General features: G+C 46.5%; 1 protein-coding gene across 1 annotated transcript in view; it reads left to right on the forward strand.

Moving 5' to 3' along the window:
* The window catches only part of LOC137423297 (band 7 protein AGAP004871), a 90,481-nt gene that overhangs the window by 63,728 nt on the left and 1,753 nt on the right, over positions 1 to 25,000 (forward strand). The gene's annotated exons all lie outside the window — the stretch shown is intronic.

The raw sequence follows: 25,000 nt of genomic DNA on the forward strand, positions 1-25,000 counted from the left end.
CAGCTCCCCCCGGTCTCCGGCTCGTCCCGTGCAGATGGTAATTAGAGAAGGCAGGAGCTCTCCCGTGTCGTTTGGTGCACAAGGGTTAATACGGGGCGATTTGGTGGGGAGCGGACTTCGGCGGTTAATCACTGGCAGGTATTACCGCGTTTACTCGCGTGGCTGAAGTCGGTGCTATTCGCCACCGGCGCGTCTGGCTGCAGCCATGTACTCAACGCCTCTTCTTCCTCTCCTCTGGCGCGTACGTTATACTGTGCGAGTTACAGTTCAATGCCTCCAAAGCGAGTGATGCGAGTCAAGTTCTCCTTCAAAGTCCGGCTCGTAAATTCTCCCAAGTGCTCACAATGCGCTCACCCCCTCAAGTCCTCCGATGTAAGTGCTCTCCCAACAAGTCCTTTGCGAGTCCTGTGCAGTCCTCTTCAAGGGCTTTGTGCAATGACTTATATAGGCACGCCCCGCGAACCTTCTAGAACTCACCAGACGCGCCTCTCCACGCCATCTCATGCCATGCCGTTAGAGCCCTGGTTGGCTGGTGGCTCTTACCGTCATCACCTCTGATGCTCCGCCTTGACGCCGCCCCCACCCCGACCCCGTGCTCCTCCTTCTCAGGCCTCCCTCGTGTTACTCGACTAGTGAGTGAGCAAAGGGCAGCAAATGCTGCGGGCAGCCAAAGCGTAACAAATGCTGCGGGCAGCCAAAGCGTAACAAACTGAGTGGGTCAGCCAAATGGGGCGCGGGATCAATTATGCCCATTGAGGTGAATTGGAGGGTGGACGCAAACTGAACAGGACCTAAACTCATGTCTTTACACAACGCAGATGTTACTAGGGGAAATGGCCTATACTTACACATACTATGACATAACTAATACTACAGGTGGCCTACGTGTTGCTCGTGGACTAACTATGGGGGGCAACCCTTTAACCTTTCATGATCAATATGTGCAATTCTCAAAACCATAGCACTGCCCCCCTCCCTTGCCAGACTCGTCCCCGAGTCGGACCCACACAGGTGAGAACGACCAGTTTTGAGAAAGGTTCGGGGCTAGTTTTAAAAATTACGTGTGGACACTTAGATGTGGTTTCCCTCTACATTTAATCTAACACCCTGTATGTGACAGTTTTACAACACTAGATATGTCCCACCTACTGCGTTGTGTACTAACTAACAGACTCACACCCACAGCTAACCGAATTGCGGAATTGATTCTCAAACTAAACATAAAGCTGGTGGGGAGCATGTATTTACAACACTAAACTAATTATTTACATCTCTATAACCCAGGACCTGGTCTTTTTGTGGAAAGAAATTTGGAGGGGAGAAACAACAATGCACCAATACACCAATACACAAAAATGCACATTTCACCATTCAAATGTCATATTAAATGTTACATTTGCTGCTTGGCTGCATCTTCTTGCTTCCTCCTTCGTCTTCGGTGTGCCAAAATAAAAACTTGAAGGTCTTCTTTCCTGACACACCAGAATAAAATGTACCAACCGTGTTCGTTTTTATCGAACTCCCGCTCCCTCTTTTTATATATTTTGTTTGTCTGGTTGATTTGTTTGTGAAGTAAATGTCAGCTCTTTCACGAGCCTCGATTCAGTATACAAAAAAAACCAAAAAAAAAAACCTGCCAGCAGGGCCAATCTTCGTAGAGGGGTCAATATATGGTTGAACCCCCAAAAAATTGATACAAAAGGTTTTTCAATGGATTCTGGTACCATTGGGCATGCTAAATAACATACTAAAAATCTAGGAATATCTGACTTCCGGAAAGGGGTCATTTTCAAGATGGCGTCCAAGATGGCCGCCGGAGCTTAAAATGGCCATATCTCAATTATTATTCAACCTAGAAAGGTGGTTTTGGTGTCTAACCCTAGGTTCTAGGGCCCAAGGAATCCAATTGAATCAATAAAATTACCATCAGTTAATTATTTATTGACAAGTCCAAGATGGCATCCCAAGGTGACATCCTGATCCACTAAAATGGCTCTGTCGAATAGTAGTCAACCTAGAGAGATTTTTTCAGTGTGTATACCTAGGTTTAAGGCACCCAGGAAATCATCAAAAATTACTTAAATAAGCACAAAGTCATCAGGTAATCCAGTAAGCCAGGTTTACCAGCCCATGAGGCATTTGTTGTCTTATACAGTTAGTCGCTATTCATCGTCATCCTCCGACTCACCAGCTAATGAACCAAGTGTGTGTTTCAGATTGGAGATAAGAGTGTAATGTGTCTACACCACTGCCACCTGTGACTCCAGTCCACAGTATTCAGTGATCATTACAGACAAAGGTTTGTACAAAGCTTGAGAGGTTATGGCAAGGGACAGACTATTTTATATTGGGGATGGGGGGGGGGGGGGGGGAGTGAAAAATCTGACAAACAATTAATTTTCATCTCAAAAGGAATAAGTATATTATTTGGTACATGTATGCATAAACAAAATCCATATTTTTTAGACATTTCCAAAAGAAATGTACACTTGTAACGCTCCAGACAGTCTCTTGAAGGTCATTCATTGTAACTGCTCCACTGCCTGCAAGACACTCCGCTGCTCTTGTAGACGATATGGACTACCATGTACTACTGCCTGTGGACCGTGCCAACTTGAAGAATGTGACAATCCACATAACAAGTTTCTTCCAGAGGAGTCGGAGGATGACGATGAATAGCGACTAACTGTATAAGACAACAAATGCCTCATGGGCTGGTAAACCTGGCTTACTGGATTACCTGATTACTTTGTGCTTATTTAAGTAATTTTGATGATTTCCTGGGTGCCTTAAACCTAGGTATACACACTGAAAAAATCTCTCTAGGTTGACTACTATTCGACAGAGCCATTTTAGTGGATCAGGATGTCACCTTGGGATGCCATCTTGGACTTGTCAATAAATAATTAACTGATGGTAATTTTATTGATTCAATTGGATTCCTTGGGCCCTAAAACCTAGGGTTAGACACCAAAACCACCTTTCTAAGTTGAATAATAATTGAGATATGGCCATTTTAAGCTCCCGGCGGCCATTTTGGACGCCATCTTGAAAATGACCCCTTTCCGGATGTCAGATGTTACTAGATTTTTAGTATGTTTTTTAGCATGCCCAATGGTACCAGAATCCATTGAAAAACCTTTTGTATCAATTTTTTGGGGGTTAGGTGAGTTTTTTTCGTATATTGACCCTACTATAGGTGGTCCGACTGCGTGACATCGACACCACTTAGAACCAGTGGTCCGCAGGTGCAAGGTAACGTTTGCAGCAAATGTCTGCTCAGCAAAGATGCCAGGCCACAGAACGTGTGGTCCATAAGGTGTATTGGTGCAGCAAAAGGTAGCAGTGGTGCCGCACAAGTGTAGCAACATGCCGCAGCACAGTTCAGGGTTCCTGCACACTCCCCTCCAAAATTGGGCCATGGGTGGGGAGGAAGACAAAGCACAGTTAGCAGAGGAAAGGCGCAAGGGTACACATTAAAACAAGGCAATGCAACATGAGGGGTGCGGGAGAGCGAGCAAAGCAAGCTCGTCCCTAACCGTTCGTACCCCCCATGTCAGCCTACACTATCCTTGCCCCTCCCTGTATTTACAAATTACAAATTCGTCACTACGTCTTGTCTCCCATATCCCCCCCTCTAATCCAAATTCGTCGTCCAATCCCTCCCAAGAAGGAAGAGATGGAATTACACACAATGTCTCATCCCGTCGAGATTTGTTTGATACAAACGTCGACAAACCCCTTTTTATATACTTTGTTTGCTTGTTTGTTTGATTTGTTTGTTTGATAAATGTTAGCTCTTTCACGAGCCTCGACTATGTACACACACAAAACAAAAAAATGCGTCTTTACCATCCAAATAGTTCACAAAACCTGGTGTGGAGTTCCGTCTCCCTTGATGAGTGGATGTGGATGGTGCGAAGCGATTTCTCATCCTAACTATACTCTAATGACATTAACTTTTAAACTAACCCGGGGTCATGCCCTGCCAATTGGCATCTTTAAACTATGTGGTTCTAAAAACCAATTCCCATTGACCCACCCTGTGGTGCCATCCAATTTTGGGTCTCACTCCCCAATTTTTCACTACTGTGCCTTTGCACAATTTCTGGGCTGGGTCATGTGGCTCCAATAGCAGGTCCAACTACCTGTGCACCTCCGCCACTGAAGTCGCCACCCAAGCTTACCTTGCTCCTTGCGACTACCCTAAATCTGGGAAGGCCCCTTCTGGCTCTCTCACCCCTCTGATGCCCTCTCTGGCATTGGGCTACCCGGGTCCTCTCCTGGGATCCTCGGGCCCCACTGAACACTAGTCTGACTGGCTCCCAGAGCCTACCTGCGGCCTCACCTGGCCGACAGACTACCAGTGGCGGAGTGCTCCAATAACCATAAGCACCAACAAAGCCCACACGCCCAGCCATTCCACAGACTCATGCACCCATCCAAGCACTTCTTTGCCACTACCTGAACCACAGGTGTCAATATCCAACAATTTACCTAAGCCCTCTACCTAACTTTAAACTACCCTCCCCGGGTATTCGTGAAGGGGTCCATCTTCCCCCATTCACTCCTTCGCACCATGCATTCCACACCTCCTATCTCCCACCAAGCATTCCACACCACTCATTCCACACACCAAGCTCTCTTGCACACCTCTTGTGCTCACATTCCTCTTTCCATACACTCCAACACAATTCCACTTGTCCTCAATACACCACTTATACACTACTACATACACACAGCATCATCGAACTAACTACTTCCCTCTAATACTCGTGCTTTCCCATCTTCCCTTACACTAAGCACACCCTCGTCATTATCATCCAACTAATCTCTCTATGTCCCCTCTACCTGTACCAATGTCACTACCTAAATCTCATGTCTCCTATTGTCATCTCTAAATCCCTAACAATATCCTAGCCTGCCCTCAGCTAGTTTTCACTGCCACCTCGTAATCTACTGCTCATGTGCCCCCATACTGTGAGGGATGGTAAAACTTCCATTCCCCAACACTATGGCTAACTGTCCACTCCACTCGAGCCTCTCGGTGCAGAAATACATTGTCATCACAGCTCGGCTTCGCAAAGCCGAGCAATGCATACGGGTGGTTGGTCTCCTGTTGGTTGGGTCCGTCCGGCATTTTCGATTCAGGGGAGGAGGCATGCTTGGGCCTAGGTTCCAGGCGCCATCCCTGCGCAGAGCCTTTCGGTCCCCGGCACGATGGCCCAGCCTCCCCCAGTCGGAGCGCCGCGCCCGCCAGGGGGCGAAGCTCCGACCTCTCCTACCCCCCCCCCCCCCCCCTCGAACCGTGCCGATCACCTTTCGCGCCAAGGCACGGCACCGAACATACAGGGCGGGGCCAGGCCCGAATCGTGCACGCCGCCGCGGCAACGATCCCCGCCGGTCCCCGCAACACACAAAGCACCCCGTGCACCGAGGGCTCGCGTCGGCTATCCGTCGCCCTAAACGCTGCCCCGGTCTGCGTCGATGCTTGAGTCTCATTCTCACACCCATACGCGACCCGTTCCACACTCACACAACGCGGCGCTCCAGCGCCTCTCATACACTCCCTGCATGCTATTACAGCATGCTCTCCTCTCGCGCCCTCTGGTGTGCATTCTTTCTCACACACCGCACTCGCACCTGCACACCACGGCGCACTCATGCCGCTCGCACACTCCATTGCACACTCAGCCATTGCACACCCTCACGTACACGCTTTTGTTACACACTCAGTAACAACTATGGGTGTGCACTCTCCGGGTACACACCCACTCAGCGCACACTTACCCACGGGTGTGCACTCTCCTGTCGCACACCCAATCACACGCTCTGGTGTGCACTACCGCACACCCTCTACAACACGCTCCGGTGTGCATTCTCGCACACTCTCTTTGGCCATCGCACACTCTGTTTCACACTCCTCTTCTTCGACACACTCTTCCCACTCACACTCCATCATACACCCACGCTTCGGTGCACACTTTTTCCTCACATGTGCGCCAGTCACCTTCACACATCACACCACGGACCTTCCACGAGCGCCCGGGTTACGTCTTGATCCCAAGCGCGCCAAAAATGTTTTCCCGCCAAACACTTTCGCGCCAAACATTTTCGTGCCATACACGCTCCTACTCACCTTCAGGATTCTCTTCTCCGCCAACCGCACCTGCAAACCTTCATTTTCATTAGGAAACACGACATCACAATGTGAACACAGACTTTGCGCGCATTCCATTTCTTTCTCCCGCGATAATTCCTCTATACCTGCTGTCTCTTCAACCCCAATTTCAATTATAATTTCTTTTTCTTTATTAAGCTCGACGACCGCTGGCGCACACAAAATTTTATTTTCCAACTCGGCGGCCGTCGGCTTTTCCACACCCCGAGTCACGATTTCGATCCCGGTCATCTCAACTACGCTCTGCTCTACCCGGCTCTCCACGCGTTCCTCACATTGCGCTACCCCGTACCCCTTTGCGACCTTCCCGCTCGACCTGCGCCTTATGTCCTCCCCCATCTTTTTTATTAACTCCCCTCGGGTGTCCATTTTGCTTTCCAGCCCCTTTTTCACCTCTTCCAATTGATCCCCCATCTTTTTTATGTCCCGGGTGTATTTGTCCCCTTGGGCGTCCATTGTTTATTTTAATTCGCCCTTGTTACACCTTGCTTCGTCCCTTATTTCCTTCATTTGATTCGCCATTTGCCCCCTCATTGCATCCATTTTATGATCCGACTTAATCATGTAGGCCCATATTTGTGCCATAAATAGGTCCACATTCTTTGGCGCCATGGGCTCGGCTTCCGCTGCCTCGTGCGAGGCGCCGCCATCTTCTACCCCTACGGCCGGCCCCTCATCAATGTCCTCCTCTATTTCTCCCAATTCTTCCCGGGGGTCCTAGGTCATCGATTCCAACTCCTCATCTACCCCACCAGCATCCGACCGCTTTGGCGAGCCATGGCACAAATTTAATTTGGATGTTAATAACTAAATTTCGGTCACTCGTAATTTTCGAGTGCGTTAAGCGCACTTCGGGTCCCAATCCCACTCCTGACACCAAATGTTGCGGATCTCGCCGCCGGCCTTCTCCCCTTACCAAGGGGGGATTAGTCCCCTTGTCTTTGACTGGCCTGGCGGGACCTGGGACCTATGACGTCCTTCCCGGACAGCGTGAAATAGGGTATTAGGACTAGAATCGCTATTACCTAATTACTCGCGCTGCCCTGAAACGAGGAAATAAGCCCCGCACGAACCACGCGTGTTGAGACGCCGAGCGGTGCGTACACGCGATCCGTGTCATTTATATGGTGAACCCGGTTCGAGCGATCTTATTCGTGCCACGCTTAGTCAATGGATAAATCACAAAAGCGGTCGAATTGGAAAAAGGAATAACAGGTTTTATTTACACTATTCACAATGGTTCAGAGAAAAAGAGGACACAGTGCAGCCTTAACTTAATACCCAGGACAAACGGACCCGTCACACACACACACTCACACGGGGCTTGCAGCTGCAGGATGATGGTCCGTGTCCAAGGATGGCTCCGGTGCAGCTCCCTCCGGTCTCCGGCTCGTCCCGTGCAGATGGTAAGTAGAGAAGGCAGGAGCTCTCCACGTGTCGTTTGGCGCACAAGGGTTAATACGGGGCGATTTGGTAGGGAGCGGACTTCGGCGGTTAATCACTGGCAGGTATTACCGCGTTTACTCGCATGGCTGAAGTAGGCGCTATTCGCGACCGGCGCGTCTGGCTGCAGCCGTGTACTCAACGCCTCTTCTTCCTCTCCTCTGGCGCGTACGTTATACTGCGCGAGTTACAGTTCAATGCCTCCAAAGCGAGTGATGCAAGTCAAGTTCTCCTTCAAAGTCCGGCTCGTAAATTCTCCCAAGTGCTCACAATGCGCTCGCCCCCTCAAGTCCTCCGATGTAAGTGCTCTCCCAACAAGTCCTTTGCGAGTCCTGTGCAGTCCTCTTCAAGGGCTTTGTGCAATGACTTATATAGGCACGCCCCGCGAACCTTCTAGAACTCACCAGACGCGCCTCAACACGCCATCTCATGCCATGCCGTTAGAGCCCTGGTTGGCTGGTGGCTCTTACCGTCATCACCTCTGATGCTCCGCCTTGACGCCGCCCCCACCCTGACCCCGTGCTCCTCCTTCTCAGGCCTACCTCGTGTTACTCGACTAGTGAGTGAGCAAAGGGCAGCAAATGCTGCGGGCAGCCAAAGCGTAACAAACTGAGTGGGTCAGCCAAATGGGGCGCGGGATCAATTATGCCCATTGAGGTGGAATTGGAGGGTGGACGCAAACTGAACAGGACCTAAACTCATGTCTTTACACAACGCTTGTCTTACCCTTCCTCCCGTCCATGGTACACTGAATCTTGTGGTGAGGCAGTTGCCCTGAAACAACTTGCCTTTGCCTCTTGGAAGGCTAATCCAACTGAAGGAAATCTCAGTTCCTTCCACCAAGCTCGGAACAAGTGTGTGTCTACCCTCAGGAGTGCCAGGAAGCACTATCTCTCCTCACTCAAGAATGAACTCTCAAACCTGTCTCCTTCCTCCAAATCCTGGTGGCGTCTGGTCAAATCCGTTTCTGGTGTTTGTTCCCCCTCCATCCCCTCCCTTACCTCAAATGGCCACACAGTTGACATCGCACGTGACAAAGCCGAATGCCTCAACTCTGTGTTTGCCTCAAAATCCTTAGTCCCAAACCCATCTCTCTCTGTTCCCACCTTTCCCAGTCGAACCAAACTGCTCCTGGACTCTGTGACCTTCTCTCCTGACAAGGTGGAGGAGTTTTTGTCAAACCTCGACTCTGATTCTGCAACTGGACCAGATGGCATCAGCCCACGGGTCCTAAAATCCTGCTCTGCCGCTCTATCTCACCCTCTCTCTGTTCTTTTCACCCTATCCTTTGCTCAAGGTCATCTGCCAGCATCCTGGAAATCAGCAAACATTACCGCTTTACACAAAAAAGGTGCAAAAACAGATCCTTGCAACTACAGACCAATCAGCCTGCTCCCAATTATCAGCAAAGTCATGGAATCCATCATTGCTTCGGATATGAAATCTTTCCTCTTCTCCAATGGCTTGATCTCTGATCATCAATTTGGTTTCAGACCAGGTCACTCTACTCTGGACATGCTGCTTCTGCTGTCTCAACAATGGATGGAGGTCCTCAATGCCAAACAGGAAATCAGAGCTGTCTCCCTTGACATATCACGTGCCTTCGATACGGTCTGGCACCCAGCTCTGCTCACCAAACTCTCCTCCTATGGTATCCATGGAAATCTCCATGCATGGCTTGCGGACTTCCTCTCTGGTTGTAGTCAACGTGTGGCCCTGAATGGATTTCTCTCATCTCCCCTTCCCGTTCAGGCTGGGGTTCCCCAAGGCAGTGTGCTGGGCCCTGTGCTTTTTCTGGTCTTTATCAATGATCTCTCCGACTCTCTGGAAAATCCTCTGTATCTCTTTGCTGATGACTCCACTCTCTGCCGCTCCATTCCTCTTCCCTCAGATCGGCAGTCTGCAGCCTCCTCACTCTCTGAAGACCTGGACAAAATCACAGACTGGTCAAACATGTGGAACATGTCTTTCAATCCTGACAAATCTCACACTCTTACTATGTCTCTCCGAAAAGATCGACTGGACAACCCTCCCATCTACTTTCTCAACAATCCTCTCCAAGAAGTTCTGTCGCTCAAGCTTTTGGGTCTCACCATCTGCCATGATCTTTCTTGGGAAAACCACATTTCCAAGCTGGCCTCCAAAGCCAGTCGCCGACTGGGCATCCTCCGTCGTGCGAAGTCCTTCCTAGGCACACCTGAGCTCCTCACCACATACAAGGCTTTCATCCGCAGCTCAATGCAATACTGTTCTCCCCTATGGGCTGGTGCTCCTGCCTCACACCTGGCTCGGCTTCACGCTGTTGAATCCAAAGCTTTCAGAATCATTGGAATCTCCCGCGATGAAGCTATCTCTGAGGGCCTTTCACTCACTCACCGCAGGCAGGTAGGTGGTCTTTCTGTCTTCTACCGACTCCTCTCCGGCCTTGCTCCCCCAGCTCTCTCTGTGCTCTGTCCCCCAAATATTCCTACAGGTCGCACAAGATCTGCCAGCCACCCTCTGATGGTTAAACTGCCGAAATCTCGGTTCTCTGCTCACCTTCACTCTTTCATTCCTCTTTTCTCCCGCCTCTGGAACAAACTCCCACACTCACTTCAATCACACTCCTCCCTCCAGGTCTTCAAAACAGCTGTTCACCACCATCTCTTATCTTCCCCCATCCAAAACCTTGATCTTTTCTACCCCCACTAATTCACCCCAGATCCACCTTGTTTGAAATTCCAACTTCTTTCCTGGAAGTCTTGGCAGTGTCCATATGTTTTATACCTCTCCCACCCCCCCCCCCCCTTCCCATGCCTCCCCCCCAAAGCCCTCTCCCTCCCACAGTCCACAGTTCTCTCGATGTCTGCATGTCTCTCGGTCCCTGCTCTCAAATGTTGTGTTTGTGTCCTTCCCCCTCTCTCCCCATCTTGTCTACCGCTCCCGATGTTATTTGTTTTGTGTGTCTGTTTGTCTTTCTGTGTGATTAATGTTCGCTCTTTCACGAGCCTCGATCTTGTATACAAAACAAAAAAAAACAAAAAAAAAAACGCAGATGTTACTAGGGGAAATGGCCTATACTTCATACTACAGGTGGCCTACGTGTTGCTCGTGGACTAACTATGGGGGGCAACCCTTTAACCTTTAATGATCAATATGTGCAATTCTCAAAACCGTAGCAATATATATATACTGTATATATATATATATATATATATATATATATATATATATATACACACATATATATATATATATATATATATATATATATATATATTGTTATGTCGGTGGGGTAAAGGTATATCTAGAGTCAGGTAGATCTGAATAGGTATCATGCTTCGTCTGTCGTGATAAGGAATCTGTCCTGTAATAAGTTCTGTGTGTAGGCGGTTTGTCAGTTAAGGAGTATACCTGTGAACATACCAGGATGTTCGTGTGATAGGTAGTTGCAGGGATTAAAGATAACAGCCCTTGTGTGTTACACCTGGTAATCAAACCTTTGTCCCTTATGGCAATGCATACCCATATAAACACTTAGATAGGCCCTTTATCACACACAGTAATTAAATCCCCTTCCCTTACTTTGGAAGAAGCCAGGGAGGAAGCCAGATCAGGGCACCGCCGGGTGGCCGCCGTCAGCTACACCACCAGCTAGGCCTCGCAACATCGCGTGACTACGCCACAGGGAACGTGTGATTGGAGGGAAGGCGCTGGAAGGCACTGGTTGGTGGCGCGCCAAGGCTGATGTCCCCGCCCAGGTTATAAAAGGGCATGCTGGACGACATTTTTTTTCTTGCGCTGCATGTCTCTGGAGCTCTTGGTTATCTCTGGCTGTCTGGCGCTGCACGACATTTGAGCAGCTCTAGCTCTAGCTCTAGCTCTGGCTCTGGCCCTTGCACTCTCTGGCTGTTTGTACGCTGCATGATATCTCTCTGTGCCTGAAGCTCTTGCGCTTCTTCTTGGTCTTGAGAGGTCCTGGTGGTCGTTGGTTCACCATCTGCGTGGTGCATGAGCGAGGCTCGGTGCTGTGAATGGGCGAGACCTCGTGTGCGAACGGCGAGGGGATTGGAGCGAGGGCATTGGCTCGGGCCTAGCGAAGCGTGCGAGGCGGATGGAGGGTTTCTCCACGCCGGAGTTTGGAGCCGCATGGGGACAAGACGACAGACAGTTAAGACACACCACATTCACCAGCCCACGCCGAACGTGTTCTTTTATTAATTCATTTGCCCCTGTCTCGTTTCTGAAGTGAGGTGTGTGGGATCCCAACGTCGGATTTAGTTTCATCGTCGCGTTTCATTGTCATGGGTTCCGTCAAATAAATCATTATTTTTTGTAAATTTTACCCTGCATTCCCGTTTTTCATTAATTCCTGACAGGACCGAAGCTGCCGTCGGTTCGCTGAAGGTAAGCGCTTTTACCGCAGCTTCCACTTCTCTTCTTCCTCCCGTGTTTTATAGCCGAATCCGTGTTTGATCGTCGCCTCCAGTAAAGCCGTTTTGGTCCATCCGCGGTCCCTGGTATTAACCGGAGGGATTCGCGTGACAATATTATATATTATAATGATCTTTTGACTTATGAGGGAAAAGATGAGTTTGCAGGTTGACAAAGAATGTGGTTGTCGTAGCTACCGAGTGATTTCCCTGAGGCAACAACTGGTTTTTTTGAGTTTTAAAATCTTGACAAAACTACGTATGGGTTTTCAAGTATGACAAATTGTGAAGTGAATACCTATTGATTAAATAAGGACTTTCTTATTTAATTGCATGCCTGTTTGAAGTTAACATGACCTATTAAGTTATCATGTTACTATTGTGTCAATTTGCAATACTAGGGCATGCCCGTACTATATATATATCTAAAAGTATATCCCCCCCCCCCCCCTCTATTTACATGCAATGGTTTGGTCCAAAGCTAACGGCTTGCGAGTACGGTGACAATCCCCCCCCTCTATTTACATGAAATGGTTTGGTCCAAAGCTAACGGCTAGCGGAGTTTGGTAAAGAAATCGCCATATCGTGCACAAATGCGCAGGAAAGCGAAAGAATCGCAAATTAGTTTTAATTAGTTTTAAAACATAGTTTAACGCCAACATAGCGGCAACATAGTTTGCCAACGTGAAATAAATGAATACGCTCTCAAATGTGCCAAAAAAAAAAAAAACGCTACCCGTACGCTCTACCCCACCCGTACGCCCGTAAACAAAAAAAACAACGCTCTTCGCTTCCGCCCTTCGCTCTGACTGAATTGGGAGAAATAATGCGCATAAGAAATCGAGAAATTATTATTTTCTCCGGAAGAAATCGAATTACGTACCGTAATGGCGCACGCGCTGGGCTCAGCATCAGCTCGCTCTCACATCGGCCACGCCTACGCAATAACGCGTTCTGTGATTGGATGCCGGAAGTGCAGTCCTCACTGTCCGGAAGGTCGTATATCGCAGTTACGATGAATCGCAAATTAGTTTTTATTAGTTTTAAAACATAGTTTAACGGCAACATAGTTTGCAAACGTGAAATAAATGAATACGCTCTCAAATGTGCCATCCGAGGCAGAGTGTGTCCGCCACGTTCGGCACACGCGATAGCTCGCTGCTCTCTGATTGGTTGAATCGTTTTTTGGACATAGCTCGGTAAGTAATTGTCCGATTAATATGAAACCTTGAAAAGGCACATCCTCGGGTCCCCAGCAATATACCTGGCAAGTTTCAAGTATATCGGACCGGTAGTTGTCGAGAAACAGCGGTCACAGACATACAAACAAACAAACAAACGTACAAACAAACATACACACAGAGATTAGTGGAATTATAGATAGATGGTATGATAACCCTTGCATCAACTGGCAGAATACTCTGTTCCTGTAGAAACAATGATGTTAATGCAACCTTCACATACACGGATTATTCTTACGAGTCCTTACGGATCGCCAACTCGTAGTCAATCACAAGCATCCGTAAATAACTCGCTGGTATCCGTAGATAACTCGTCACAACTCGCAACAACTTTTGACATGTCAAAAATCGTCTTCCGTTATTTACGGATGCTTGCGATTGACTACGAGTTGGCGATCCGTAAGGACTCGTAAGAATAATCCGTGTATGTGAAGGCACCCTAAGGATAAATGAATTATGGATAAAACCACAGAATGGTAAATCATTTGGTATAATTTTAATAATAAAGGCACTGTAATTATTTATTTATGACTAAGGGTAATATAGTTAAAGATATGGTACTTTGAAATAAAGTTGTTTTTTTGTAGATAGTCAATGAATAAAAAAAAAAGAAAAAAAAAAGAAAAGAAAAAAAAGTCAAGTAGATAGTCAACGAATGACCTTCAAAAATTAATGAAGTCTTCAAGAACTTTAAAAAGATGATGGCTCCGAAAAGTCTAGCAGTAGACAATGGGAAACAGATGTGCCTCATTAAAAAGATTTGATATGCAGACCGACTCGGCGGGGAGGCTACCCATCCCAATATTTCACTTGACCAATCACATTGTATCCCTCAATCTTTTCTCCCTCCCACCCCAATATTTCATTCCACAAATCCCCACCTCCCTCATCCCTCCTACCTACACTTTGCTCAACCAATCCTACTGCTCTCCTCCCATTTTCTTCATGCCACCAATCCCATCTTCGCTCCTCCCTTTTCACTTGCTCCTCCCACTCCCAGCCGGTATAAAAGTTCTGACTAAATTTCAAATGTTAGGATTCACTTGATTTTGTAAATACTGAATGTTGATGTTGGACTTAGGATTTTCACTTATTCTCTATGTTGATATTGTACTTAGGATTCACTTGGTTTGTTGACTCTGTACGTTGATTTTCACCCTAGGATAAAGTGGGTTTGTCTATACTGTATGTTGACTGTATTCTATGCATGCTGGTGTTTGGTATGACATTTCTTTTGTACATCTCTACTGTACCAGGATTTTCACTTAGGACTTTGATCCCGGATTTTGTTGTGAATCTTTCAGTGTGCTGTCGTGCTTTGTAGTATGTTCTTCTTGGTTTGGTAAGGGTTTAATGTTTCTTGCTGTGTATTTCCTTGTAAACATAAAGTGATATCCTCCTCGGGAATTAAAATTTGTTATTCTTCTTCTGACAAAAGTTTTTGGACATTGAATTCTTGATTCATCTATTACATACTGTCTAAAATATCTTCAACAGTGGTTCAACTGAAAACGTTTCCTGTGTTAGTTCTATTGCAGTTTCTTTAGCATTGCTATTTCATGTGATTTACAGGAAAAATGGGTGTAATGATGGAAATTGTAGATAGGTTTATGATGGTGAAAATCAGACTAGGCTTCTCTCTCACAATCTATGTCCTATGAATATACAAGAAAATGCGTGGAACTTTAACAAGAGAGGGGGTTATTTGGCTCATCACATCACACCTGTACTACATGAGTACCACATTGATCTAATCTATCAGTCTATCGACTTGTGAGGGCATTTGGGGGGGGGGGGGGGGGGTAGGAAGCAGAACATTGCACAAGCAGAGGGGCATCACTATGGTGAAGTGTACACACACACACACACACACACACACACACACACACACACACACACACACACACACACTATATAGACAACAAAATCGATAAAAAAACGTTTTTGGTACTTTTTGTGGGGGTGGGGAGCGGAGCAGAGGAGGGTGAGAAGATGGTTGTAGGGTGAGAAATGAACAAACAAAGACAGCACATTCACCTTTAAAGGAAGCCCTTTCACACAAATCACAATCATGACACAGGTATACAATCACCGATCCATCCATAGCCAAGCTACCTACCATTCCTACCAATTTATATATGTACTCTGCCATCACAAATGCTTCTTGGTACTTATCTAATACCAGTTGAAACCTAGCTATTGTTTCTCCTGGAACTACTTTTCCAGGCAGACCGAGTGAAAGACCCCTGCCTCAACGTGGTTGTCACTCTCCTCTTCTTTTCGCTGAAACTATGAACCCTGGTCCATTCAATGTTCACACTGCTGAAAAACTGCACGACACCTATCTTGTCCACCTATCACGACACCTAAAGTATTTGGTCTCCACAATTCATTATTTCACTGATAATATTACAGAACCTTTGTTTTTGATTCAGAACTTAATATATCCTTTTAAATCAGAAAATAAAGAGAAATAGCATTGACAAAATTATTGACACCCTCGACTTAATATTTGGTCGCACAGCCTTTGGACAAAATAACTGCAGTCAAGCACTTCCTATCGCCATGAATGAGCTTCTTACACCTCTCTTTATTTTACTGTGGACCAATCATCACTAGCACCCCATCCCACATTTTCCCATATTTCTTTGCTTTTTCATATAGGGGGTGGCGCTTTTGGTTTTTTGCGCTCGACTCTCCCTCGGTGATGTTAATAAAGGCTTTTAAGTAGATGTTCTTCTTCGTTTGTATGCAGTACAAGGTTGTGGGGGTAGCTGTCATGTATGCAGTGCAAATGTTCACCGTTGTATCCCTACACCGGGACCGGGTTGTATCCCTACGCCAGAGCTCGGATGGCGCTGCTGTGAATCGGGCCTTGATCGGCAGAGTGAATAAACGCGTACGACAATTGATCGCAGTTTGTCGAGATACTTTACATGGCGACGAAGGTAAACATCTAGACCATGACATCTTTCGGCCATATCGATGAATTCGACCCTCATGAGGGGGATTTTGACACGTATTCTGAGCGATTGTCTTTCTACTTCGAGGCGAACGGCATTGCGACCGAAGGCCTGATGAAGGCCGTCTTCCTGTCCGTTTGCGGAGGTGAGACGTTCACACTCGTTAAAAACCTGATTCGGCCTCGGACAATCCAGGAGCTCACGTATGCAGAGCTCAAGGCCGCTTTGAAGGAACATTGCAACCCATCTCCTTCAGTCATCCTGTGTCGGTTTAATTTTTACATGTGCAGACAGCAGCAAGGTCAGTCGATCGCAGACTTCATTGCACACCTCAAAAAACTGTCACATCTGTGTGAGTTTGGGGACACGATTGATGACATGCTTCGTGATTTGCTGGTGGTTGGCATGTCCGATGACCGCACTCGTAGACGCCTGCTTGCTGAGAGAAGACTGACGTTCCAAAATGCCAGAGACACCGCAATTTCCATGGAAAGTGCTGAACGCAACGCTACAAGCATCGGTGCCACTCGCTCATCTGGTACCAGCCCTGCTGTGAATCGGTTGGATCATGTTCAGCCACAACGTTGGAACAAGGCTCCTCGTCAGAAGCCAGTGCAGTCTCAAACCCACAACAACTGTTTTCGGTGCAACGGAAAGCACCCTCCGGAGACGTGTCGGTTCAAAGATGCCACCTGCCATTTCTGTTCGAAAACTGGCCATATTGCTCCAGCTTGCATCACTCGCAAATCGGGAAAAGGAAAAGCTGCTGACAAGATTCATCAGTTTATCGGTTCGGAGGAACCCGAGCTTGACCAGGTGAGCTCTGTTTCCGACAACTCAGAATCGTATGACCTGCTTCATATTGATTCTCACCATAGGCGGGACCCTCTTCTTGCCAATGTTGTCGTCAACAATCGACCATTGCAAATGGAGGTCGACACTGGTGCGGCCGTCTCGCTCATCAGCCATGCTGTTTTCACAAACCTGTGGAGTGATGCTGACCAACCCCATCTGAAACCTACTACCTATGGACTCTCCACCTATACAGGTGAGAAGATTGTTCCCTGCGGTACATGTGATGTCACGGTGGGCTACGATAACCGTGAGTTTCACCTACCCCTGATCGTCATTCCTGGAAAGGGCCCTTCCTTACTCGGCAGGAACTGGTTGAGCATAATTCGACTGAAGTGGGAAAGCATTCATCAACTCCGGGCAGCCAACGTTTCTCCTACCGCAGCATACACACTCAAAAATGTGCTGGATACGTACCCGGATGTCTTCAAGGATGAGCTTGGAACCTTGAAAGGACATACGGCTAAACTCAGGGTTGACCGGGATGCCAATCCTATATTTTGCAGGGCTCGCCCAGTCCCTTTCGCCCTGCGTGAGCGGATTGACAAGGAACTGGATCATCTTGAAAATCTGGGGATCATCGAGCAAATCCAGTATGCCGAATGGGCGGCGCCCATCGTTCCAGTCATAAAATCGGACCAGTCCATCCGCATATGTGGAGATTATAAAATGACCGTGAACAGGTGTTCTTCATTGGATAAATATCCAATCCCGAGGATCGAAGACCTCTATGCTCGTCTCACGGGAGGCAAGACTTTTACGAAACTCGATCTCAAATCCACCTATCTACAGCTCTGCTTGGACGAGAATTCGAAACAGTATCTTACCATCAACACGCATCGTGGGTTGTATAGGTACCACCGACTTAGTTTTGGAGTGAAATCTGCACCTGGAATTTATCAGCGTGTCATGGACAGTTTGTTTGCCGCCGAACGCAACGTCGTTTGTTACCAGGATGATATTCTGGTTACTGGTCGTACGGACGCGGAACATCTACAGAACCTGGAGAGAGTTCTGAAGAAGATTTCGGACTCCGGCCTACGTTTGCGTCGAGACAAGTGCAAGTTTATGGTGCCATCAGTCACGTACCTGGGTCATACGATTGATGCCGAGGGTCTACACCCGACAGATGAGAAAGTCCGAGCTATCAAGGATGCTCCTTCTCCACGAGATGTGACCGAATTGAAGTCATACCTCGGTTTGCTTCAGTTCTATGGTCGTTACATCCCGAATGTGACCGACGTTTTGGGCCCCCTTTATCGGCTTTTGAGGAAAGGAGTCTCCTGGAGCTGGGGGTCTAGTGAACAATCAGCATTCCAGACCTCTAAGGATCTGCTCAAATCGTCCAATGTTCTCGTTCATTTTGATCCAGAGAAGGATCTTGTGCTGACATGCGATGCCTGTCGGTATGGAGTGGGGAGTGTATTATCGCACGTGATGCCTGATGGTACAGAAAGACCGGTTGCATTTGCATCCAGAACGTTGACCCCGGCAGAGAAAAACTATTCCCAACTTGACAAGGAAGGATTGGGAATCGTTTTCGGCGTTGGCAAATTTCGCCAGTACCTTCTTGGACATCATTTCACGATTCGCACTGATCACAAGCCGCTGATCAGTCTGTTTGGTCCAACTAAGGCGACATCTGACACACTACCGCCCAGGATCATCCGCTGGTCCCTGTTTCTCGCTGCTTATGACTACACCATATGTTATAAGCCCGGTTCGTCTATCACAAATGCAGATGCCATGAGTCGGTTACCCCTTCCAGAATCCGTTGATGATTCGCCTACACCAGGATCCATTATCGCACTGATGGATCATCTGGAAGATTGTGCTGTCGATTCTGGCCAGATCCGCACTCATACTCGACGAGACCCCGTTCTGTCCAGAACTGTCCAGGCTGTACAGCTTGGATGGCATTTGCTACCTGAGGGTGACCCAGATTTTGCGGCTTTTAAAGCACGTAAAAACGAACTCAGCGTGGAAAATGGTTGCCTACTCTGGGGATGTCGTGTCGTGATCCCGAAAAATCTGCGTTCCAGGGTCATGGATGAAATCCATGACTGTCACCCCGGGATTGTGAAGATGAAGTCACTCGCCAGAAACTATGTGTGGTGGCCGAATCTTGATGCTGATATCGAACATCATGTTCGACATTGTTACCCCTGCCAGAGCACCCGGAATACACCTGCGAAAGCGCCACTGCATCCCTGGGAATGGCCCAGCGAACCGTGGCATCGCCTACATCTCGATTATGCCGGGCCTATTAACGGCAGCATGATTCTAATAATTACGGACGCGCACACAAAATGGATTGATGCCTATGTGACGCGTGGTACTACGTCAGCCATTGTCATCGAAAGACTCAGACGCTGTTTCGCCACTCATGGTCTGCCCAGGATGATCGTGAGTGATAACGGTTCGTGTTTTTCCAGTACCGAGTTTGCCAAGTTCACACGTCGGAACGGCATCAAACATAAGTTTGTCAGCCCACATCACCAGGCTTCAAATGGCTTGGCCGAACGATCCGTGGGAATCATCAAATCCGGATTGCAGAAACTTCAGGAGGGAACCCTGGAAACAAAGCTGTCTCGTCTCCTGTTCAAATACCGCATCACGCCACAATCAACAACCGGTGCAGCTCCGTCTGAGTTATTGATGAAACGACACTTGAGATCGACACTTGACAATCTCAAACCAGACATATCATCAAATGTTTATCAAAGCCAGCTTAATCAAAAGTTGGTGCATGATAAGACGTCCAACAGTCGATGTATCAACATTGGAGATCCAGTGTTTGCCCGAAATTTTGGTGCAGGTGCGACGTGGCTACCGGGAGACATCATCGAGAAGCCAGGTCCACTGTCCAGTGTGATTCGCCTGCAGGACGGCCGCGAAATTCGTCGACATCAGGACCACATAACCTACCGTCACTGTGAGTCGATGGAGCCTGTAGCATCGTCACAGTCAGGACAACAGTTCGACCCGCCACTGCCGGAGATCGTCGTGGCCGCTCCAGCCGGCTCGGATGCCCCGAAAACCTCTGCAAACGCTACACCCTTCGTGGAGACCAAAGGAATCACCTCGGACTCTGTATCCACTGGTACACCGCGACCCAAAGGAATCACCTCGGACTCTGTATCCACTGGTACACCGCGACGCTCAATGCGTGAGAGAAAAGCACCCGACCGGTTGAATCTTTGAAGATGTTTTTTTTTCACGTTGACACATGTTCTATTTTCACGTATTTTCATTATTCTCATAACCGTTTGCACACATATTTTCACATGTTTTGGAAATGTTGCTTTTGAAATGTCAATTCTGGAAATCTAGCACGTATTGCTCTTGGTAATTTTGGACTTAAAGGGGAGGATGTCATGTATGCAGTGCAAATGTTCACCGTTGTATCCCTACACCGGGACCGGGTTGTATCCCTACGCCAGAGCTCGGATGGCGCTGCTGTGAATCGGGCCTTGATCGGCAGAGTGAATAAACGCGTACGACAATTGATCGCAGTTTGTCGAGATACTTTACATATTTAGTTGCCATATGCATTTGCATATGGTCGAGATACTTTACAACAATGTTGTGTAGTAATCCGATCACATCCGTTAATCCATTCTCAAGTTATAGCACGACAAACAGACAGACAGACACGGCTCCTTTTATAATATAGATTGTGCTGCATTTAAATGCAAATGGTTTTATTCCTAAAAGGGAATAAAATTCTAACACGAAGGGAGGTGCAAGCCAAGCTCCTCCCCTCTACCTGCCTAAGGGGACAACCAACATATGACTGCCAATCAGCAAAAACGCCATTATTTCATGTTTTAACTTCAATTTAATTAAAAATTGAAAGTTTTTATTGTGACGTTGCCTTTCCACATGTGAAAATAATGTGGAACAGCACATTTCGGAGCAACTGGCCCAGGGGTATGGAAATGAATAACAATCAAAGAAAAGGCTTCACACACAGCAGATACAACTCCATATTTTATATATACAGCAATACCCCGGCCTTCATCATTAATTGGTTCCATAAGCCGTGATGTAACTCGGTTTTTGACGTAAACCGGGCATAATGCCTTAAAAATGCACTAGAATGAAGACAAACACCATAAAACTAGAGTAAATAACTCGCGAAAGTATATAACTATCGCTAAACCTTAAAGAACACTAATCTGCTCGGGCAAGAATCCCTCGCCCTCAATGATCTTCTTCAATGTGGCAGGAAATTCCTCGGCGGCTACGGTGTCGGCAGCTGCGGCTTCGCCCTGAATCTTGACGTTGTGCAACCTGAAGCGCCGTTTAAAGCGTGCAAACCATCCAGAGCTTGCAACGAAGGTTGTGTCTTTATTCTCCGGGTACTTCTTCAGAAGATCCTGGAACAAAGACTTCGCCTTCTCCTGTATCAGCAGCTGGCTCGTTGGTATGCGTTCATGGGTCTGCCGTTCGATCCACAACGAAAGGAGTCTCTCCATCTCGTCGAAAATCTGACCCCTCTTCACATTCATGACAGCAGTCTTCGCTGACGGTGCTTTTTCAGTGACATATGCGAGAATACATTCCCTATCATGAATGATGGTCGATACCGTCGACCGTGGCAGCCCTAAGGCATGCGCCATCACCGACACTTTTTCACCTTTTTCATACCTTTTAATCAGATTTAACTTATCTTCCATCGTAACCACATTATGCTTGGAAACACGAGCACTATCCTTCTTAGGACCCATGGCTAACACAGACACAGTAAAGGAATAATCACAAAAATAACAGCGAAAGGCAAAGCAAGCACGTGACCGCAGCACAGGACAAAATGCATATGGCGTCGCCTTTGTTTTGAATGAGAACCAGCAGCTCCGCGTACGTATACTGTACGTACATTTTAAATATTTTTAATGTGCTTTTTATTTTATTTTAAATTGTTTTTTTAGCTTCTTTTATTGTTAATTTTTATGTACTATTTTATTTATTTTAAATATATTTTTGAGGAAAAATTAATTTTTTTCACGTCCTCCTATTATGATGTAGGAGTGACGTAAAGTCGCATATAATGACGTTCGCTGAACTGAAATTTACTCTGGAAGAGTGGCGTAAAGTCGGATTTGACATAGGTTGAAATGGCGTAAAACGGGGTATTGCTATATATATACACACATACATATATATATATATATACAGTCACATGAAAAAGTAAGTACACCCCATGTAAATTTTGACTTTTTCAACATATTTCAACATACAGCTATTTGATCTTCATTTCAACAATATTGATAGATAAAGATGATATAATATAACAAATATCATGAAACATTTACATTTTGTAGTCCATTGTATAATTTAAATAAACATAAATGCAAATTTCACATGTGGAAGAAGTAAGTACACCCTTGGCTCTAATAGGTGGTATTGCCCCCTTTGGCAGAAACAAGCTCAAGTAGGCGTTTCTTATAACTGTCTACCAGTCTCTGACATCGACTGGGAGAAATTTTTTCCCACTCCTCCATGCAGAATTCTTTCAGCTGTGCGATGTTTGAGGTGTTTCTTGCATGCACAGCTCGTTTCAAATCCCACCACAACATCTCGATGGGATTTCGATCCGGGCTTTGACTTGGCCATTCCAGAACCCTCCATTTCTTTCTTTTCAGCCATTCCTTGGTGGATTTACTGGTATGTAAATCCACCAAGGGATTTACGTACCAGTAAATATTATATCACCTTTATCTATCAATATTTTTGAAATGAAGATCAAATAGCTGTATGTTGAAATATGTTGAAAAAGTCAAAACTTTACATGGGATGTACTTACTTTTTCACGTGACTGTATACACTACCGGTCATTGTCATGTTGCAAGGTCCACCTTCGCTTGAGCTTCAACTTTCCGACAGATGGCCTCACATTATCCTCAAGCACCCTCTTGTACAATGAAGAATTCATAGTGGATTCTACGATGGTGAGCTGACCAGGCCCTGATGCAGCAAAGCTGCCCCAAACCATAGTATTTCCACCACCATGCTTTACAGTTGGTATCAGGTTCTTGTGGTCAAATGCTGTCTTTGGTTTTTGCCAAACATGTCTTCTGGCACTGTGGCCAAATAGCTCTACCTTTGACTCATCTGTCCAGAGAACATTGTTCCAGAAGTGCTGGTCTTTGCCTAGGTGTTCATTGGCAAACTTTAGTCTTGCCCTGATGTTCTTTCTGGACATCAAAGGTTTCCTCCTGGCACACCTCCCATGTAGATCAAATTTGTGCAGCCACTTTCTAATGGTAGACTCGTGCACTTTGACATCAACAGTGGCAAGAGCTACCTGTAGGTCCCGTGATGACATTCTGGTGTTCTTCGAGACTTCTTTCAGCATCTTGCGGTCTGCTCTCGGGCTGAACTTGCTGGGGCGGCCTGGCCTGAACAAGTTGGCAGTTGCTTGGAATCTTCTCCACTTGTAGATGATCTTCTGGACAGTCGAATGATTGATTTCAAATTGTTTGGAGATCTTTTTAAATCCCTTCCCAGACTCGTAGGCATCTATAACCTTCTTTCTGAAGGCCTCAGGAAGCTCTTTTGATCTAGGCATGGTGATGCCGCACACTTCAACAACAAAGAGCAAACCAAACTAAATGTCTGAGGTTTAAATAAGACAGGTTCCTCCAAGATCCTCTCTAACGATGTTCTAATCATTTGCACCTGAGCTGGTGCACCTGATTTTAATTTTAGGTGTTTAAAGCAGTGATAAATGTAGGGGTGTACTTACTTTTTCCACATGTGAAATTTGCATTTATGTTTATTTAAATTATACAATGGACTACAAAATGAAAATGTTTCATGATATTTGTAATATTATATCACCTTTATCTATCAATATTTTTGAAATGAAGATGAAATAGCTGTATGTTGGAATATGTTGAAAAAGTCAAAACTTTACATGGGGTGTACTTACTTTTTCACGTGACTGTATACACTACCGGTGAAAAGTTTTAGAACACCTCAATTTTTCCAGTTTTTATTGAAATTTAAGCAATTCAATTCAAGTGAATAACCTGAAATGGTACAAAGGTAAGCAGTAAAATGCTCGAGGTTAAAAAAACGTTTACGTGAGCAAAAACGGTAAAATAATGTAAATTGCACAGTTATATTGTAAAAAAAGGCCTTCTTCAGGGAACAAGTAATGGGTTAACAACGTACAGCTGTTCTGCAGCAATGTCAGTAAATTAAGCCTTGAAAGTTGATGCAAACAATTCCTACAGGTGTCCCAACCTCTGCTGATTACAAACCCCGTGTCTGTATAAAAGCAGTATTGGAACACTGTTATTACACCCTCTGAAGCATTATTTGGACAATATTGCACTGCAGGAAGTAGTATATTGGAAACTGGAGGAAACTGACAGGAAGAGATCTGGCAGACCCAAAGCCACGACAGAATCAGAAGACAAGTTTCTGAGAGTCAACAGCTTGTGTGATAGGTGGCTCACAGGACAACAGCTACAAGCACAGCTTAACACTGGTCGAAGTAAGCAAGTCTCACTTTCAAGTGTGAAGAGAAGACTTCGAGCTGCAGGTTGGACAGGTCGAGTGGCAGTAAGAAAGCCATTGCTAAGATGGCAAAATAAGAAAAAGAGGCTTGCCTGGGCCATGAAGCACCGCCAGTGGACTACTGAAGACTGGAAGAAGGTCTTATGGACCGATGAATCAAAATTTGAAATCTTTGGTTCATCACGCAGGGTTTTTGTACGCCCTCGGGTAGGCAAAATGATTGTTCCTCAGTGTGTGACACCAACTCAAACATGGAGGAGGAAGCGTGATGGTCTGGGGCCCTGTTGCTGGATCCAGAGTCGGCGACTTGCACAGAGTGACTGGCACCCTGAACCAAAAGGCCTACCACAGCATTTTGCAGCGCCATGCAATACCCTC

Source organism: Myxine glutinosa, chromosome 3 (genome assembly GCF_964187855.1).
Source record: "Myxine glutinosa chromosome 3, kmMyxGlut1.1, whole genome shotgun sequence".
Classification (NCBI taxonomy): domain Eukaryota; kingdom Metazoa; phylum Chordata; class Myxini; order Myxiniformes; family Myxinidae; genus Myxine; species Myxine glutinosa.